The sequence below is a fragment of the Oreochromis aureus genome, linkage group 1 (genome assembly GCF_013358895.1).
Source record: "Oreochromis aureus strain Israel breed Guangdong linkage group 1, ZZ_aureus, whole genome shotgun sequence".
Classification (NCBI taxonomy): domain Eukaryota; kingdom Metazoa; phylum Chordata; class Actinopteri; order Cichliformes; family Cichlidae; genus Oreochromis; species Oreochromis aureus.
In genome coordinates, this window is record NC_052942.1 from 18,059,286 (window position 1) to 18,074,856 (window position 15,571).

General features: G+C 41.3%; 1 protein-coding gene across 1 annotated transcript in view; it reads left to right on the forward strand.

Annotated features, from left to right (window-relative positions):
* gpc5a (glypican 5a) overlaps window positions 1-15,571 on the forward strand; it is a 140,449-nt gene that overhangs the window by 42,977 nt on the left and 81,901 nt on the right. The gene's annotated exons all lie outside the window — the stretch shown is intronic.

The following is a 15,571-nucleotide window of genomic DNA, read 5'->3' on the forward strand; positions in this document are numbered from 1 at the left end:
ATAAGTCCCTCTTGTATCCTTGTGAGTGTGTGTGTGTGTGTCTGTCTGCTTTACCCTCCCTGTTCGCGAATTATGCATGATTGCTCTGAACAGATAAATTTTTCAATCCAGCGTCCTGGAAAAGAGATTTCATTTATTTGTGCTCAGATATTATCAGTGATGTTGCTACAGTAACTGCCAGTGAGACCACCGCGCCAAAGAAACTGTAAATTTATAGTTGACTGGCGGCAGGTGGCGCATGTTTGCGTGTCCCTTTCATTTTTCAGCAACTCTCCCGTTTGCCTCTCATGCACTGATTCCCCCCTCCCCTGCCACCAGAAGTTGGACGCCTGCCTCCAGCATCTGGAGCAGATTGCGGCCCTGCAGCATGCCAGGTAGCAGGACATTAACAGCCAAGGCCTCATTGTCCACTGATGAGCTGTCAGAGCGCACACCCTCAACCCTCGCGCGATCTCTCGGCCTCCTACGCCCACCGTCGCACAAACGCAGAGTCTGTCCCCGCGGAGCGCTCTTCCTCTTTAGCTCAGGTATAAATCACAGGCCGCTGAAAAACAGGGAACATAGAGTTGGTAGAAAAAAAAGTGAAGTTAATGCTCGTAAAACAGGAGTGAGAGAAGCCCTGCGTTTGATCTATTTGTTTAGTCATAAAAGAATGTTATAAAGACCTGGAGAGGCTGACGGAGAAGTCCTGCCTCGTGATTTAATCGCAAGGACACAGCAATATTGTTTTGATAACAAAAGCCGTTATCGCAGCTCATAGCGGGGAATAGTTGTGAAAATCAGACCAGTAAACAATTTAATAGAGCAATTTCAGCAGTGGACATTGACAATAAACCTCCCGATATTTCTGTGTTTGTTTCGTGTGCAGAGAGCTGTGTGTGTGTGTTTTTTATTCTGTCACTGAGATGGTCGTATTGTCGATTGAATGCATGACAAAAAAGCCTAATGGTGACACTTTCAGCAGTGTCTCTGAGCATGTCTGCACAAGAATTAGACGTGTTTGCCGCCTTATCACGGGGGCCTCGTTTCATATTTACTTCATGGCGACGCGTGGACGATGTCCATGTTGAGTTTCTGTTCCAGAAGAGACTTAATTTTCTCTCTCGCAGGGTTGTGGCTGGAAACAAAAGACTCTCATATCTCTGTATCATTGTCTTGGTTTATCTCCGGGCTGCAGGCTTTTGACGGTGCATGTGCTACCTTCTGTTCCTTTGATTTCCTTCTCATTTGTTAACTAAACATGCATCCCATTTACTGCCACAAAGTGAAAAATGTAGTAGTCATTAAGTATTCATTACCTGTGCAATTTGTTTCTTCTTTATGCTCTTTTAGCTGGGAGAATATTCTGAATGCGTGGGTCGCTCTCATTTGCAATATTGACATTTTTAGAATGGAGCCCTTTTTTTTCTCCCCCCATAATTTTATTTATTTATTTTTTCAAAGTTACAGTCAGTAATTTAGCCTCATATCTTTCATGCGTTCTTCAAAAGGTAAATCCAGCTGTATCATTTCCTTATCATAGAAGTAAAAAAATAAATAAAATAACAGCAGGGCAGTCTTTGGAGGTCCTTTTTTCTGCCTTTATCAGGGAGCTTGTACCCACAGAAGACTCAGCACCTCTTTATAAGCGGAAACCTCCCTCTTAGCTCCTGACCTAAGCTGAAAGCTGGGTGTGAATACGCTCTCATTAATCTCACCTCCCGCAGTAAAAGGTCTGAGTCTGGAGGCTACCTGAAAATTAATCTAAATAGCTCTTTCATTTCTCTGACGTAAACACAAATGTCTCCAGCAACAATGTGGCACACTGCGGGATGCCCTGAGACCAGACTTTGCTCTCTTATCATCGTCCCTGTAATGTTGTCCTGCAGTTTCTATGGAAACCAAGCCCGGCCTTATTAAAAAAAAAGAAAAGAAAAAAAAGTTTCACCTTCTCTGAGTCTGCCCTTTACCTGACAGCCAAGATAAACGAGCAGGGTCCTGGGAGGAAGGCAACACAAACATGCATCTCTGCTCAGTGGCCCGTGCTCATTGGCTCTCTGCTGGAAGCCCTTATTTACCTTAATGCTGGGAGGAGGTGAGAGTGGGGGAGGCTTGAGATGTAGTCTGTGCGTGTGTGTGCGTGCGTGTGTGTGCGTGCACGCACTCGCCTTGTGATTACTCACAATACCTCCCATCGACAACCTTGAACCACGCAGCAATGAAAAGAAGAAAAAGAAGCAAACAACTCTTTCTGGCCCCCATAATGCACACGGGCCCGATGATGTCATATGTCACCTTCAACTAATGAAGGTGATGATGGCATGCATGAGCGCCGCATACGTTCACCATCTGCTCGGTTCCACCACGCTGGAGCTGCTCCCCACAATGCTGCAGAGAGGAGTCGAGGCACGTCTGTACCACAGTGTCCCTCGACGCGTGTGAAAGACCGCCGCCTGCATCCAGATGACTCGCTGCGAGTTTAATCATACCTTCACACCCCAAAGCTACAAAAGTGACAAGTCTCTGAGGCCACTTTTTTTAACATTTCACCTGAACTGTCAGGAGGAGTCGGCTGATATGATAGTGGTCACCAGTGGAAAAATCCCTGCAACTTTTCAGTAAAGTCGCCTTCTAGCAGAGCAGCACAAGCTAATTGAATCAAATTAATTTCAATGACTGCTTAATTGTTTTGGATCGGTCGAAATTTTTGTTTTCTGTTTTGTTTTGTTTTTCAGTTGAGGAGCATGCCAAAAGTCAGGGGTCATGCAAAAGATATAAAGTATGAATATAACTGGAAATGATGCTCCGTCAGAAAGATGAACCCCTGAAATGCACCATGAAAGGAGTGCATGTGTTTTAAATCATCGTCCCTGGAGAGTTTTATTTTATTTTATTTTTTTCCTAAACAAAAGTCTTAAAGTTTTAAGGATTTATTTAGTGAGAAATGTTTTTAAAAGAAGTCCATTTCATGTAAAAAATACCAGCATATTTGCTGGCGTGAAATGCATGTGAACTGTAACTGGATCTGATAAAGGAAGCTACTTTGGGCTCGCTGCAGCAGGTAGCTCTGCATATTTGATCTGGCAGATTTTTATGCTGGATGCGTTTCCTGATGGAACCCCCCGAGGGATTTCTGTCTCCTCCCGGGATCTAACGGTGGATCTTTGGTTTGTTAAGAAGATGTGTAAACCACTACACTATGGCATTATTTTTATATGTCATACTCATTTAAACAAATATATTTACTTAAAAACAGTATAATAACACATTTCAGCTGGATTCAAAGAACTGATATGTGTGATGAAAAATTATTTAAACGATTAGATGAATATAGTAATTTTCCCTGTTGAGGAGTCAAATGAAATGAATCCATTGTTTTTCGGACAAAGACAATTTTTGCAGTTTTGCTTCCTTCAAATCAAATAATGAAGATGTGAATGTAGCTTTAATTTGAGACGTTGACGACGTTAACTGTTTAGCTGTTTCTGTGCATAGTCCCCTGTTTTCACAGGTTCAAAATTAATTGGAAAAACTTAGGTGATTTTAGATGTAAGGATTGTTTTTAATACTTGGATGAGAATCATTTACAGTCAGTGCTTGAAGTCTGAGCCTGTGGACATCACCAAATGCTGTTTGCTTCTTTAAGACGCAGCCTTTAACACAGATACCTTCAGTTCCTACTTGCTTGTGGGTCTCTGCGTTCAGGTTTGTGTTCAGTAACTGAAAAGCATGCTCTGCTGACTTGGCCATTGAAGAACTTCCCATTTCTTTAGCTCAAGAAACTCTTGGTTCGCTTTTGCAGTTTGCTTTGGGTCATTGTCCATTCGTACTGTGAACCTCTAGCATTTCTAGCATTTGGCTGAATCTGAGCAGAAAGTAAAGCCCTGTACACTTCACAGTTCATCCTGCTTCTTCTAGCAGCACTCACATCATCAATAAACACTAGTGACCAGGTTCCACTGATGGCTACACATGCTCATGACATAACACTGCCCCCATGATGTTTGATAGGTAATGTGTTAGGTTTCAGATCATGCTCTCCATACTTTATCCTTTCCATCGTTCTGGTACAAGTTCATCTTGGTTTCATCCATGCAAACTGTTTCGGCTCTCTTTGAGATGTTTTCCGGAAAAGTCTAACTTGGCCTTTCTGTCCCCGATTGTATCCAGTGTAACCTTTGTGTTTCTACTCTTGACCAGACCTTGACGATGATACCTGCCTCCTCGAGAGTGTTCTTGGCTTGGTTAGATGTTGTGAAGCTATTTTTCTTAACCGTGGAAATAGATTGTTAGGAGCTCTCTGGTTTTTCAGACTTGCCCTGACATCTCCTTGGGCCTCAGTTTTAAAATTATAGTGAAAGCTTTAAAATTCAACACTTTAATTTTTTTTCTCATGAAATAAGAATGAACAAGCCTCGCTTTTCCACGAAACTGCTGTCAGTCAATTGCCCAAGTGCTTTTGAGCCCCGGAAAAAGGGGGACTGTACAAAACAGAGGGCTATAATTTATAAAAGTTAAAACTTTTTTTTGTAAAACCTCTTGAATTAATTCTGAAAATCTGCACTTGAATCAAATCTTGATTGTTCGATTTGAAATTCTCTGTGGTTTTGCACAGAGGCGAAACTAAAAAAGAACATAAAATAAAGAATATTACAGATTTTGATTTATGATACTCTGCTTCTGTTAGCACCCCCAAAAAATACAAAATAAAAAATTCATTCTTATTATTGTTGGCTTTCATAGCTCGTTCTGTTAGACTTTCTGTTACATATGCTTTTTTAAATGTCACATATTTATCCTGTTTGTACACACGACATTAGAGCTGAAATCATTTTTTTTCTTCTGTTAATCATTACTTAAATAAATTCTTCATCAAAAAGCGGCAAAAACATTGACAGCAAAAAAGATCATTTTGGGTTTTGCTTCTTTCATGCTCATGAAAGTCTCATGTAATGTGAGTAATAACACATTTCAAAGTGACAAATTACAAACGACCGAGTCGTCTGTCTCGAGTAGTTTTCTTTGGGAACACCAGTGCATGGTCACTATAGCATTCCTTAAAACTGAAACGTCTGATCATATGTTTTACAAACTGTTGCAGCCGATCTTTGCCTTCATGTCTCTCCCTAACATTATTTTGTCAAAGTTAGAATCGCCTCCCTCTGTTAATTACACCGCAAAGACAAAGGCGCTTTGTTGTGGCTGCAGGTTATGAACGTTTTGATTGACAGGTGCTTGACTCCAGCTGCTGGGTGGAGTGTAAAAAGGTGAGTGTAGGTGACTGTAGATGATCTTTAGATAACATCAGATGGCCTTTGAGAGCAGCTGAAATCAGTCTCCATGGGGCTACTCTCCTGCTCTTGTCATGTCTTGACACTTTTTTCTTCCCCCCCTCTCTCTTTTCTATCTTCCCCTCCCTCTTTCTCTCTCTCTGTGTCTGCTGAGTGGAGTTTCTGCGAGTTGGCAGCCTGTATCTGATCCTGAGGTAATTTACTGGTAGCGATAAGGAAGTGGTGCGCACAGTCTTTCGTTATAGTCCTTTCTGACAAGGCAATCTGAAGCCCATCGAGGCTAAATTGGAGGAAAATTTCGACTCCACCTAGAAGGGAAACATGCAAGGTTATTATTATACAAATCTAGTAAACTGAGATTGAGTGGGCAAACAATCACCAGAGGCTGCTGGTTTAATTTTTTTAAGATGTGCTGATTTATTTGGATTTTGGTGCGGAAATAACAACAGATAATAGCTGCAGTGTGTAAAGTGAAGGGTACAGTGGTCTAATTTGTCATTTGTTAATGAGTTGGTGGAAGCGCTGACTTCAAATGAATGCTTATTTGCCCCGCTTGGATTGTCCACCTGATCCACCTGTTTTCGTTGTTGACTTTACAGCACATTTTGTGAGAAAGTCACAGAGACTTTGACTCATTTGCCTTTGTGCATACAAGTTCGCTTTAGCTTATATGTGCATCTTACCTACAGCTGTGTGTGTGCTGTGTGTGCATTGTGTTGAGTCCAGCAGTGCTCCCCCCTTCCCTCCCTCTCAGGCAGACAGGCCAGGCAGACCAGGGTCACTGCCTCAGGGGTATGTTAGAGAAATGCCTCTCTGCTGTGGGCGAGTAGAAATATGAAAGAGACCCTAAATCAAGACACAGAGCCCCATGAATCATGTCGTCGGCAGAGCTGAAGAAGAAGGATGGGACCATCTGTAGCAGCATATGAATGGCTAACTGACTCACAGTGCTGTTGACACAAGCTGAAGAAGTGTGAAGAGGTTGTGAAGATTAGCGCTGGTCCTCGCTGCATAGCCTGGAAACCTGCTTCAGTCAAAAATGAGCAAACCCAAATACGCTGCATGCTCCATTCGTCACTCTGACGTTTTACAGAATTGCACGGAGGGAACATTTTTTTGCGAGTTATAAAATAAGATGAATTCTTATTACAACACATCTATAACACCTGAACTCAAGCTGTGTGAATTGTTGGCTGGATTTTTTATTTTTTTCTGCCGAAGTTTTTTTTTTCTCCTGCTCTAACAGCTTTTTCAGTGTGCTGAGTGAGAGCTTGTAGATGCATAAGATGCTCCTTAAAATGATTTAGAAGGCCCGTTAACGCCACAACTGTGCAACTGTTGAATGCCTTTTCTTTGACATATGAGTGTGTTTCTCAGATAATTCTTCAAGTTTTCTTCAGCTGAATTTTTGGTTTGGTGAAACAGGTCAAAACTTCTCAGACGTGCATGTTTGATGCTTGAATTTATGGTTTATGTGGCTATCACAGCAGTGCGAAACCTGATTTAAGGTTCTGAAGTTTAATTAATTAGTTAATTGAATAAATAATCGAAAGATTAATCAAGGTCGAAGCTTTGGTTTTCATTTATTAAGCAAAAGGTCTGGTTTTATTGTCTGCGACGTTCAATTTACAAGCTGATTGATTTGTGGCTCTTAGAACTCCTTCAGTGCCCTCTTTGACAAAAAACATTGTTGTGGGAGTACACTCACCATCTAATTCATTACTTCCACCTTCATAATACCAGTCTGGGCCCTGTTCTGGCTTCAAAACTGCCTTAATTTGTTATGGCACAGATTCAACAAGGTGCTGTAAGGATTCCTCAGAGATTTTGCTCCATATTAACGTGACAGCATCACACAGTTGCTCCAGATTTGTCGGCTGCACATCCATGATGAGAATCTCTTGTTCAACCACATCCCAAAGGTGCTCTATTGGATTGAGATCTGGTAACTTTGGAGGCCATTTGAGTACAGTGAACTGTGCAGCAACACTGAGGCAGGCTGTGGTGTTCAAACAATCCCCAGTTGGAATTAAGGGGTACAAAAGTGCACCAATAAAATATCCCCCACACCATTACACCACCACCACCACCAGCAGCAGCAGCAGCAGCGTGAACTGCTGATAGAAGGCAGGATGGATCCGTGCTTTGTTCATGCATTTGAATGTTGCAGCAGAAATTGAAGCTCATCAGAGCAGGCAACATTTTTCCAGTCTTCCATTGTCCAATTTTAAGGAGCCTGTTTGAATTTTAGCCTCAGTTTTCTGTTCTTAGCTGACAGCGCTGACTCCCAGTGTGATCTTCTCATGCAGTCTCCCATCTCCTTCAAGCGTTATACATGCAAATTATGCTCTTGCATAATTTGGTTGATTGTTTGAGCTTCCTTCTGGCCCTTCTCCTCTGGCCTCTGCCACCAACATGGCTTTTTCACCCAGAGAGCCGCCGCTCTCTGGATATTTTCTCTTTTTCAGACCATTCTCTGTAAAAATGTTTGTATTGGTAAATCCCAGCAGATCAGCAGTTTCTGAAATACTCAGATCTGCCTGCCTGGAACCAACAACCATGCCATTCTGATGCTCAGCTTGAACTTCAGTCGTCTTGACCATCATGCCTAAATGCACTGAGTTCCTGACATGTGATTGGCTGATTATTTGTATTAAGGAGCAGTTGAACCCAAATGAAGTGGCCAGTGAGTGAAAACCTTTCATATCCTCTGTGTTGGTTCACCCTCGGCAGATTAATAAAGTTCTTCTGTTAGCTGATGTTTGCTCCTTTAAGTTATGATTGGCAGGCTGTGAGGATTATGAAAGATTTTGAGCTGTGCAAACAACAGAGATTTGACTTGACAATTTTTCAAACTGACACATTTTGTCCGAGGAGAAATTCAGGAAACTAGCAGCTAAATGAGAAGATGGGGCATTAAGGTAAACATAACCATACAATTACTTTAGACTGCATACTTGACTGATATCTAGTGGCTCTCTTCTGTTAACTTCAACTGATTACTTAATCTCAAATGTGAAAAATACATTTAAATTGAAATTTGTTCTTGGGGTCAAGCTTGTAAAATGGAAATTAATTGTCACTCTGAAGCAAATTACTTTGTCTGCCCGTATAAAATAACAGTGAATATGTTGTTTTGACATTTAAATTGCACTGACACTGTGCTGCCATAAAAGGACCTCGTGGCAGCGATAAATTAGTCTGTTTGAGGAGCGATGGAATCGTAATGGCTTCGCCCAGCGGCGAGGGCACGTCGTTAAAGCACAGTAACACGACAGATGATAATCGCAAAACTTCACGGCCGACCTTAGGGCTTGTTATTTAAAAATTTCACCAACTGAATTAACCCATCAAACCATTGGCATGCAATCAAGGCTGAGGGCATGCGGTGGTATTTGCAAAAGTGTAGGTGGTTTCAGGCTCATAAACAGAAGCTGTTGTTAAGTGACTTTTTTCTTCTAATGTATCTGAAAAGTTGCGATGGAGGGCAATGCACCAGCCTTCTCGGGTAAATTATGGTGATCTTTAGAGAGTACAGTAGGCTGATTTGTACAAGGCTGACAGTGCAAAACAGAATTATTTCTTCCCCCTCAAATCTATATTCAGCAAGGAAGCATATCATAGTTTGTGCTAATAAGGATCAGCCCAGTTTGTGCTCTTCAAATGAATAAACATGTAACTTTAATCTTTGCAAAACTGTGCGAGCACATCATCCAGAACCGCTGGGGCTGTTTGTTAATGTTTTGTTGAATATGCTAATTCTGAATTTGCCACAAATGCATCGTTTTTCTTTTTTTCTTTTGCAGCTGTACTTGTTTGTTTGTGCATATCACTTCTCATCCCTCCTTAAAAGAACAAATGTGTTGTTTAAACCCTGTTTTATTCTCAAAGACATTGAATACAGCTGTGAGCGCATCATCCGAACGCTGTTTTGTTGGACATTTCCTTAATTACAAAAGGAAGTTAAATTGTAAGCTCCACCTGAGGGGAGAAACATATTGACTTATTTAGGATCAAGCAGAGAGACATTGAGAGATGGGCATAATCGTGATGGACGATGGGGGAGTACCGCAGTAGTCTTTAGAGCTCTACTGAGGGTACGGGTTGGTTGTGTTAATCTCCTGCGACTGGTCACAAGAGTGTGGGGAGATACTGTGTGGAAACATAAACACAGATAAGCCTATTAAAGGACGGAGAAGGGGAACTCTAAAACTGACAGTCTCTCTCGGGGAAGAGCACATGTAAGAAAAGCGGTACCACAGTATGGTGCCTCGCTTTGAGCTCTACACTTCACTAAACACCAAACCAATCAGTCGACTTAAACATATGCAGTCTGATACAATAAATCCTGTTTCCCAGAGGTTATAAATCAGGGCTGTGTTGAGGCTGGGTAAACTGTGTCTTACTCGGTTGCGGCCATGATGGATGGACATGGACTTAACCGTCTGAATCTAAAGAAGCAATCTCTATTCAGACCCAGCCTATCTGGTCTTTATTGTGGGTCAGTGGTCGGATTATAGCGGTAAAAGTGAAGGATGTCTAAATAATGTATAAATAAGGAGATTCTTTGGAAACAAAGAGTCAAAGTGAATTGGGGTAAAAGCATGAGCTTCCTGCAGCTTTACCAAAAAGTGAGTTATACAAGAACATTTAGACTTTTAACCCAAAGTAAACACAGAATCAGGGGTGTGCAGTAACTATTGTACTAACTTTCTCAGAGGTCTTTCTCTGAAGATGCTTAGTCTGATTTAATCATCAAACAGATTAATCTCATATTCTACTCAAATTACAACAGCAGAGCTGCAAAGTGCAAGGTTAACATGACCCACAGAGCAACAGTGACCACATTCATCAAACATGCACCAGGTTGATAGAGTGGAATTATGCTTTGGAAGTAGAGGGGTGTACTACGAAGCTAAATTAAAGGGTTAGAGAGCTATGCCAAGCTTAAAGTCAGAGTTTTCTGTGTCATGAAGGTTTCTCTCTTTTTTACCTGCCTCAGTCATCATGGTAACTTTGCTGTACCTGTTTGGAAGCAGGTTATGTTAAGTCTTTGAGGTTAAAATCATCTGGGAGTGCTATATTTTCACTGATTCTTTTATTTATTTAGATGATCAAATATGGCTTATGTGTAAAGTCGTTAAGACGTATATTAATATCATCATGAAGGAAAAGATACAGAATTGCAAAGTGTGCATCACACTGACTCTGGAATGTGGATGTATTCATTTGGTGATGCAGGGAAAGTGTAAATGTTTTTATACTTCACGTCTGGGATTACAACTACAGGAACATAGAAAACACACCAACAATGCCTGTCAATCAATAAAAATGCATTTCACTTTGATCTTTGACAAATTAAAGCAAATTCCAGTAACATTTAATCTTTAAATGTATCCAGTTTAAAGTTTGAGAGCTGTCACGTTGGAAATAAACAATAGCACTGAGAGCATTAAAATATTCCATCCATCCATTCCCTTCTGCTTATCCTTCTCAGGGTCACAGGGGGCGCTGGAGCCTATCCCAGCTGTCTTAGGGCGAGAGGCAGGGTACACCCTGGACAGGTCACCAGTCTGTCGCAAGGCTAACACATAGACAGAGAGAACCATTTGCACTCACATTCACACCTATGGGCAATTTAGTGTTTCCAATTAACCTATTCCCACTAACTGCATGTCTTTGGACCGTGGGAGGAAGCCTGAGGAGAAACACGGGGAGAACATGCAAACTCCGCACAGATAGGACCCCGGCCTGACGGTGGAATTGAACTCAGGACCTTCCTGCTGTGAGGCGTGGAGAAGTGGAGCCTGCGGCTTAATTTGACTCACCCCGCCCGGACACAGAAAGGATTGACAGTTTGATAGCTCTTTCTCGATTCTGTGGGTGGTGGTGCATGGCCATTCTTAGTTGGCGTAGCAATTTGTCTGGTTAATTCCGATAACGAACCAGACTACGACATACTAACTAGTCAAATAAGGCAGTTAACCCAAAATACATTTTTTTTGTTACCACTTGGTTCGACAATTAATATTAATGATTTTATGCAGTATTAATCTGTTGCATTTAACCATTTTATTTTTTTATGTTCTTCATAGATTTCTATCACAATTTAACATCATCCTCTGAGAACACTGGAGAAGGGAACACTCGCAGGGATCGTTTTTTGTGAAACTGATAACCGCCGTTGTGATTCTTTTTATCTCAGACTGGGGTTTTAGGTTTTGTCAAGTTAGCTAGCAAATAGAAAGCCTGGTTGACCTGGCTGACCTTCCTTGAACTTCCTTTGCAGTATACACTTATGCTTTCAGTGTAGTTTTCAGTACTGTTCATGTGGAAGCTCCTTTGTTTACATTTGCTGATTCAGATTTGGATAGTTTTCTCCACATGTATGTGTGTCAGTGTTACCAAAACTCCTCAAATTTTGGGATTTTTATGTTAATTCTAGCAGCATGACTGGTGATTTAATGGGTAATAGCTAGAGTTGTCTTAGTGGTCATGCAAAGATGGTTTTTTTCTAGAAAAAGGAGCAAAGAATTTACTACTATAACAAAGACAGGTGATGTACTTTAGTATATGTGTAAATCCACAGAGAGAGCTACAGAAATGTTGTTTATGAACTATTTGCGAGGTGGTTACACATATTTACCTTTCAGGAATTCCAGTACTCAAAGTTTTCTAATGAAACTGACAGGATGAGAAGAATATGGTGAATTTCATATATTAAAAAAATTCTCTCTTGTGTTGTGTATGTTTTACCAAACATTACAAAGCGCATGCTGAACTGATATATTGAATAAAAAAAAGAAAAACTCCACCCACGCTCTAAATTGAGTCTGCCTCGATGCCGTTGCACTCAGCCTTCCAAGAATGACTGTCATTCTTTTAGCTTTGATGACACAGACTTCTTCATCTTAAGAACCCCTAAACACAACTCAAATTTCAATGGTGTTTTGCAGCTGTCATTCACCTTGGAGCTTTGGAGAGCCATTGGAGGTTTATGAGCTGCTTTGCCATTAGAAGCAGTTTTCCCTTCGACCCATTCAGTCGCTGTTAGGCTGAGTGAAAAGAAGAATGGGGCTGAGAGCAAATATCCACAAACTGCTTCACAGGGGTGATTAGACTGTTGGTATTTCGGTCCCTTTGCCTAAGTGTTGTTTACCGCTGTGGATCTGCAGTATTTTCTCTGAGGTGTTGTGACAGTGTGGCGGATCTCACTGTCTGTGGCTGGCGAGACAGCAGATGTGGCCACTTGTTTCTGCCAGCTGTGTTTAAAATAATCAGAAATATGTGTGGACAGAAGCCTGTACACACGGTACAATCTGCAGTTTCAAACTGCACTGCTGTCTATGTGGAGCTTTGAATTAGTTGATGGCATCATAAAGTGTTTTGTTCAGTGAGCTGATATGTTTTAAAAATTTGATGTAAGCTGTAGATTGGACTTATTTTTGGTTGATGATTCACATCTTTACAAACCATCTTTCTCATGTAGTCATGTGGTCTGTTGGTTTTCGGTCTATTATCTGGCTGTGGCCAGTTTTGTGTTTGACACAAGGACTGCATGCGCCTCTGCTGGCACAGATTTCGATTGGGTGTCAGATTTCTCTTATCTATATCATTGCTGCAACACTAGATGGATAGCTCATACATTATCAGACAGATTTAATTCCCTAACGCACTACTGTTTACATACTTGCAATCACTTTGTTACACAGAGCAACAGTGAAAACATCTTGGCTAACTATCAGTGAGGCGCTTTGTGCGATGTAACGTTGTAATGTCTCCACCTGGGGGGAATAAGTCTATGTTCCTTCATCCATCCAATACTAGAAAGTTTAAAGTTATCCAGAGTGCCTTTATGTCCAGGTTCAAAAGCTGGACCCTGAAATATAACAGGTAGAAAATTATTATTTTTTGGTTTGCAGTGCTGATGAACGGGTTAAAAGATGAGGTCAGGCTGTGGTCTCCATGAACTGTGATTTTTGCAGATGACATAATCGGTAGTGAGAGTTGGGAGCAGGTGGAAAAGAGTCTGGAGAGGTGGAGGTATGCTCTGTTAAGAAGAGGAATGAAAGACTTGTGTGAATGAGAGGGAGATGGGCTGCATGAAGCTGATGTAGTGAAGTTAGATGAGTTTAAAATACCTGGAATGAACCATCCAAAGCAGCTGACAGCACATGAGAAAGGTGAAGAAGAGAGTGGAGGCATGGTGGAATCGGTGGAGATGACATAAGGATATCAGCAAGAGTGAAAGGGAAGAAATACATGTTGGTAGTGAGACCTGCTGTGATGTATGGTTTGGAGATGGTGGCATAAAAAGACAGGTGGCTGAGACGGTGCTGGCAAAGTTGAAGTTGCTGAGATTTTCACTGGGAATGATCAGAATGGACAGGATTAGGAATGAGTATGTTGGAGAGGCAGATCAGGTTCAGCGATTTGGAGACACAGTTGGAGAGGCAAGGCTGAGATGGTTTGGACATGTGCGCATATATTGGACAGAGGGTGTTGAATATGGAGCTGCCATGCAGGAGAAAAAGAGGCCGACCTCAGACGATGAGGACAAGCAGAAGGGTGGGTTGACAGAGGATGTTAGTGGTCGGGTCAGAACAAAAAGGAAAGGATTTGATATACTATTGACACCCCTGTGAGAGCATGTAGTTACTTTTGCATGTTAAGATTTCACATTCAAGGCCTTTCACGGAATCAGGAGTGAGTCGAGGGGGACACCTTGTTGGACGTGTCTGAACTTCACTGACAGGGGTATTCTGCACAGTGGGCATGCGGGATAATTAATATATATTTTAATTACATTTTCTTGGTAATAATTACTACCCTTGACCTCAGAAATGTTTCCACTGCAACTCTTTTATTTATCATTTACATTGCTTGTGTTTCTCAAGTTGGCTGACACTGACTGACTGTAGTCGACAGTGACAGTTGGTCCAGCTGAACTGGACCTTCTGAAGCAGTTATCTAACAAATAATATGGTTTCCTGTGCAATTTTACCAGCAGGACATCCAACAGTCTATAACTTCTGTCCCTTTTTTTCAGTGGGTTAAATTCTAATGTTTAAAACTGTTTATAAGCTGCACTTCAGGCGGGTTTCTGTGTCTCTTTTGATGGTCCTGTACGCTATGCGGATGCACCCTTACAAACCAAGGTAGCTGGTGTTAGCTGATAACGTCTTTCTTAAATATGGTCCCTTCTGGTTTGTTCCAGGAAAAACTGTGGTGACAGCCATTTTGGCAGACCTTGTTTCAGCAGGTGATGTCATAGAGGCAAAGTCAGTGTTTTATATACAATATGTTGGTTTTAATCAGTAAATACGATTTCTTGTATCACTGGCTTAATGTGAAATATCCATGGTGACATTAAGCTAAGATATGTTTATTAAGAGTGCACTGAAAAGGCACGGATCTATCAGAGGTCACACTGATGTGTGTTGAGTCGCTGCAGGTGTGATCTGCTTCTTTATACAGGCTGCTGGAACTGCAGTGCTGCCAGGGACGGCATTGAAATACGTTACGTTAACATCCTGCTTACAGACAAGCGTGTGGCTTCTCCATTGCTTATTATATTTTCGTGCCCCTTTGGCTCTGCTACTTGACTGGACAGACACCTTGTTATGAAGCAGTGCTACTGTGAGAGGAAGTCCAATCATTGTTCAAGTGTTTACTTTAAGCCTGCCATCCCCGCTGCCCTGGTTGTTTGATAGCCTGGGAATAAGGTTGTTGCTGCAGTCCTGATTTGTTTATTCATGTTTACAGAACTCTTCATAAATGCATAATCAGTGATTTATTTATTTTTTTTGTTTTTGATTTTTCTCTGAATCTCCACGAAGCAGGTGTTGAAATCTGGGCACGTGTCGGTCAATGGATGAAGATGGGAAAGATGACTAAGCCTCTTAAGTTTTGTGCCAGAGAGGAAAAATCTTTTCATCAGAGGGATGATTTTGATAATCTGCACTGGAATAAGACCAGAAAATCACTGTATTAAATTCTGCAGAGCATTTATTTGTATTTTGCACTCAAATGAAAGTTTCAGACTGGACAGTATTTATCCATTGTAAAAAGAAAAAGAAAATACAGCAGGACATTACTTTGGATGTAAGTATGATGATCACTGATATCATAAAAGCTCCGATGAGTTTTTTATTATCCGCCCTGCTCTTACGACATCTGTTTAATCCTGAACATTATTGCCCTTATGGGGTATTAACATCTTTAAAATTTCCCTCTTTTGGTGACCATCTGCTTTTATGAGGCCATTGTATCTCCGCAATAGCCGAGCTTTCCATTTGTCC